The sequence below is a fragment of the Polypterus senegalus genome, chromosome 11 (genome assembly GCF_016835505.1).
Source record: "Polypterus senegalus isolate Bchr_013 chromosome 11, ASM1683550v1, whole genome shotgun sequence".
Lineage (NCBI taxonomy): Eukaryota > Metazoa > Chordata > Cladistia > Polypteriformes > Polypteridae > Polypterus > Polypterus senegalus.
Window position 1 is genome coordinate 164267888 of NC_053164.1, and position 6000 is coordinate 164273887.

The following is a 6000-nucleotide window of genomic DNA, read 5'->3' on the forward strand; positions in this document are numbered from 1 at the left end:
GAACCATAACAGGCAAGATGTTGTGAAGTTATTTGTTTGTTATACTTCCTGTTGTTCACCAGTGTTGATGGCTTAAGTGATCTATTCCAATGTACAGTAATTGAGACCTCTTATTGCACTCTGATTCTGCTGGATTCAATTCTGTTTGTAATATTTCTTCCAGATAAAATATACATCAGCAAATCTTTCTAGATGGAACCTTTGTCAAAGAGAACATTGACACCATCATGTAAACTAATCATTCATGAGAAAATCCACTCAATTGGAGCAGATACCACCCGTGGTGTATGGCTTAGGCTCCAGGCCGATTATTTATTGTCTCTGTCTTTCTCTGGAAACAGCCTTCAAAGAAGTTTTGGTTTTAAATTTTATAGAATACAGTAATCCCTTGCAATTCATGGGGCTTAGAGATGCAGGACCCCCGCAAATGCAAAAATCTGTGAATATGTTTTATGCCCATGATTAATGTATTTTCTAAGCTTATTGCACTAAACGTTGTGAGAGACACAAGACTGATTGCAGAGCAATCTTTTTTAATCATGAGTGTGAGGCTGGCTGCCATGGAAAAGATGCATGGTGTCTTCCCAGTGTGCACTTTTTGCAAAAATTTAATTATAATAGATTTATGCATATATTTATGGTTGTAAATTAATAACATGATTAATATTACAGAAATAAAAAAAGAAAAACACTAACAATAAACACTCACAACACAGTACAGTTTTGCAGATGTAGATGAAGGTGATGTAGTTATGAAATTAAATTCGCCCTGAAAGTTATGTAAAGTTTTATTCTGTCGTAATGCTGATGTATCTCAATATTTGTAGAAGGAACAAGCGCTCCCCAGACAAAGACGTTTTCCAATCCAGACAAAATTACACAAGCAAATGGGCACAAAACAAGAACATACATCCAGATAAAACTGTAATCAAGTGAGCGTAATTGTAATCCAATTGTGCAGTGAAGCGTTGAAACATAAAGACACCATTCATTGTGATCTTGCCAGTTTGTAATGGATCACTTTTAAAATTAGTGCACTCGCATTTCACCCAGCAGCCCTCACGGCAGCTGCCGAGGCTGCCACATTACGCAGTATTCCTGGGGTTGCTGGGATTTGCAGTCCATTTAAGTAGTGGGGTTACAGATTTGACTGCTGTTTTCTGCAATAGGTTGCAAAATAATTTCAATTTAATTATTGTTGACAAACCCACAAATCACAAGCACCATCCTGTATTTGCTAATATTTTAGGAGACCAAGAAATACTTGGACCCTCAGCAAAAGAGAAGCAATGCAGAAACATGGGTCACTTAGCTGAAACTGCTGCCCCCTCTTTCATACATTAACAGTTTATATGAATGTCATTTATGTGTGAAACGCACGACTTGCATTTACAATAAAAATGATTAGTAGGCCCGTGTAATGTACTTCACCCTCAGCTGATGTCGCCACAGTTCTTTTCCTGCCAGGGTGCCACTTGCCGTTAGATCAGAATATTTTGAAATACAAAATAACAGTTAATCATGAGCGTTTCCTACACTGAAGTGTACAGGTTCGTGATTGCCTGTGTCCATAATTGATGCTGGGAGCTGCTAATCGCCACACCTGTGCCACGCCCCCATTATAAGTAGGAGGAGTGCGATTGCAGAGGAGAGAAAGAAAGAGAATGGAGGTTAGTGGAAAGAAGAGGAAGGCTGGAAGCCATCAGAACCGGTGCAGGAGCGAGCAAGGGCAGGCTCGCTGATAAATGCAGGCAGCTGGGAGGACAACCCCTGTGGAGGAGTGTTAGATTGACACTCGGTAGGAGCAGCAGGAAGCAGTCACTCCAGCTGAGCGTTTTCGGGAGCTGGTGTGTCACCGAAGGTGTTTGGCTTGCCACCGAAGGCAACGGGAGTCAGGAAGGCGTGGGAGAATTAAGCCCCAGTGTGAGCGCCCTGGCCGTTGGGGGAACCTGAGTCTCGTTCCGGCAGGAACAGTACATAGCCAGAAGACGGAAGTTTACTGGACTAAATATAGGTGGAGTGGTGGCTCTGAGGCTAGGGATCTGCACAACAATCGGAAGGTTGCTGGTTTGAATCCCATAAATGCCAAAAGGGACTCTGCTCTGTTGGGCCCTTGAGCAAGGCCCTTAACCTGGAATTGCTGAGTGCTTTGAGTAGTGATAAAAGCACTATATAAATGCATAGAATCTTGCACCTGCAGGTAGGGCGACTCCTCGGTTGCAGGGCCCATATGGGATGAGCAGGGGAGCCGCCAATTAAAGGAAGAAGGCACCGGGATTTTAAAAGGGGACTGTTTCCAGCCTGCTTTGTTTAAGCTTGTTTTAATGGACTTATTTAGTTGGATTATTTTAACCTCCATTTTTTATTCCCGCTGTTTTTATGGATTATTTAATTATTGACCGTTTTGAAGCACTGCACTTTGGACACTGTTTGGATTTGTTTTTGTTTTAATAAAAACACTTTTGCATTTTTATATCATCCCCTTGCTACGTTTGATTTGTCCCCATCAGACCAGCTCATCCATTTACTTTACTAACGGTGTTGGGTTCAAGATGCTCCCAGAAGTAAGGTGAGAGCATGGAGCCGGACCCACATCATCACGGATGACCACCCCAGGATGTGGGCAACTTGCCAAATCAGACAAACATGAACTTACAACACTGAGCTACACCAGCTAGTATGTTTCTCCACTACAGCTGGCCACTCCACCCCACTCACTAATTGTCCCTCCTTCAATTAAAAATGATTACAACTTTATTACTACTATATTAGAACTCCTGCTTACTATTTAAGAAGAGTAACTAATCAGAAGACCAATCCACCAAACAGTTGTCCATAGCCACTGAAACTGCATTTAGCATTACACACTTCCACACCACCATGTATACCACCAACTTATTCACTCACTCCCCTTTAAACCCCTGAAAATCGTCCCACCTGTTATTTGCTTTTTGACACATCAATCTAGCGCTGTATTCCTTTCACCTCAAAAGTTTATAATTTTTCATCCTTTTTCTGTCAGTCATCACAGTTTGATTATCTTACATGTTGTTAGAGAGGTGGTGGCGCCATTGGGTATATTTTCAATGTTTTTGCACCACAGAAACACAAGCTGTCCGTTATTCGTCAAGGATGTTGTTGTTGTTGTTATTTATCACTGGTATTGTTTATTGGCTACACCTGAGACTACAGATGAAGAGTATGCTAAATAGAGGGTGTCAAATAAACATTTATTTCTAGAGCACATTTTCATACAAAAGATATAGCTCAAAGTGTATTACTAGATAATACAGAAAAATACAAAAGGAAAAGCAAATTGGAAATAAAAAGAATAATTAAAACATTTCATACCAAAAATACTGTATTAGATAAGAATAAATGAGTATGTATTTACTTAACATAGATATGCAAGGAATCGAAAGAAATAGTCCTTATTTAGTCTACAAACATACAGTAAGTCCAATACTGTGGTCAGATGGTTGGGGAGGACAGAAAACATTTTTAAAAATTTAAAATAAGATGAAGAAAAAAGAATCTGCAGGGGTTCCAAGACCAAAAGACTGCCCAGCCACCACTGGACATTCGATACTGCATGAAAGTGTCACATAACAGGATGCTTTCATGGCGTTCTCAAACATATCAGGTAGCTGTAGCAAACTTAGGCAGGGGGCAGTGGCGCCTAGAGTACCAGAAAAATGAAAGCACACAAATGTATTGAATACTGACCAGGAGAGACACAGGAAACAGAAAGGAGTCAAAACTGGAGAGTGATAAGAGCAGAAACAACAAAGCCAAAGAAAAAGATTGTCATACACGTGCGATTTGGGGTCAGCTGAAGGACCCGACAGAGCACGAAAACACACCCGAGCGGGGTTTAAGGCAGTGTATTAATGCTTTTCTCTCTTCATCAATAGAAAAAAAGGAAGAAAAACTTCCTGCACCTTGAATTCTATGCCAGAAAACATTGCTCCGTCTCATGAAGAAACTTCCGGGTTTTTGCCCATCCAGCCCTGATGACATCACTTCCCGTTGCCCCCGATGACATCCCCTCCGTAACACCTTCTACGTCAACCCTCCTTCCTCTTTCCACCTATTTCCAGTTTAAAACATATAAATACCTGTTTGTACAAACTCAGTTGTCAATTATTTCATTCATGAACTTGACCATTTTTCAGTGCATACTGAAGCATTTTTTGGTCCAACAGTACACGGGGATGGTTCCCGAACCCTTACTCTGTTTGCTTCTCACATTTATTTCTTCACAGATGAAAGTCAGGAATGCAAGAGATCAATTTAGAAAATGATAGGATTAGCAAAGTTTTTTTTTTTTTTTAATCCACACCTTAAATGAAAATACAGCGAAGTTGACAGCTATTTAAACCTATTGCTGCAATTGATTCATAATAATGTCAGAAACCTAGATATCTTCTTCAAGTCGTCATTTTGAAAAACAAATCTCCACAGTAGTAAAGTCCAGTTTTTACCAACTGAGGCAAATTCCTAAGCTAAAATCCTTTTCTTTCATAGAAGGACTTGGAAACAGTCATTATGCTTTTATTACTTCTTGGCTAGATTATTGTAATTCCTTATACTCTATATGGGACTGCCAAAATCTGCTATGCTGCGCCTTCAGCTCCTTCTAAACGCTGCAGCTAGATTCTTAATTGAGTCAGGGAAAAATAAGGATCATATCTCCGCCATTTTAGCTTCTCTGTGCACTGGGTACCAGTGAGGTGTCGAATTGATTTTAAAATATTGTTGTTTTTAAAGCCTTGTATGATCTCGCTCCAAAATACACCTGTGACCCCCTTAACCCCTATGTGGCACCGAGAGCATTGAGGCCATCTGGACGACTGCTACTTGTAGAGCCAAGATCTCGGCTGAAGTCGAGGGGAGACAGAGCTTCCTCAGTTGTTGCTCCACGGCTTTGGAATGACCTGCCTTTCCACATCAGTTCTTCATGCTCTATCGAGGCTTTTAAAGGTCGTCTTAAGATCTACTTGTTTTCTTCTGCCTTTCACTGTTTATAATGGGATTGTGGTGGATGTTACAGTTGGTTGTTTTATTAATCTGCTTCTGTTTAATTGTTTGCATTGTGTTTATTTTAATGCTTCTTTGTACAGCACTTTGGCGCAACCTCTGTTGTTTTAAATGTGCTTTTATAAATAAATAACCTAAATCTAATCTAATTGCCAGCAAGTCACAAAATTGGGTGACACACCTGCAATGACAGGAAGGGTTACCCCACACACTGGATAAGGTGTGATTCACTCAAGGCACAGAAGAAAGACATCAGAAGAAATACTGTACAAGTCAATAATATTTAATAATAATAATAATAATAATACATTTTATTTATTTGTAGGTGCCTTTCTAAACACTCTAGGACACCAAACAATAGACAAAACACAGATTATAAACAAAAGTAAAATACAAAAGTTAAAATCAGACACAGCAATTGTAATCAAAGAGAAAAAGCAATCTTATACAAATGATTTGAAAGGTGAAAATAATTCAGTATTTCTAAGCTCGGATGGTAATGAGTTCCAAAGCTGTCAAGTGGATAGAAGAAGAGGATCTAAGGGTACAGGAGGGAATGGCAACATGGAGGAGGTCAGACAGATATGGAGGGGCAAGGTTGTGGATAGCTTTAAAAGTTAACAGAAGAATTTTGAATTGAATGCAGAACTTAACTGGAAGCCAGTGAAGCTGCTGCAAAACGGAAGTGATATGATGAATAGAGGGGGTTCTAGTAATGATGTGGGCAGCAGAATTCTGGACCAGTTGAAGCTTATAAAGAGATTTGCGAGAAAAACCAAAGAAAAGGGAATTGCAATAATCCAGACAAGAAGTGACAAGGCTATGAACAAGGATCAGTTCTGGGTAATGTTGATTTTGTACCAATGAGGAGAATCTCAGTTTTGTCACTATTTAATTTAAGAAAATTTGAAGAAAACCAGGATTTGATTTCTGCTATGTGATCAGTAAGTGAGAAAGGTG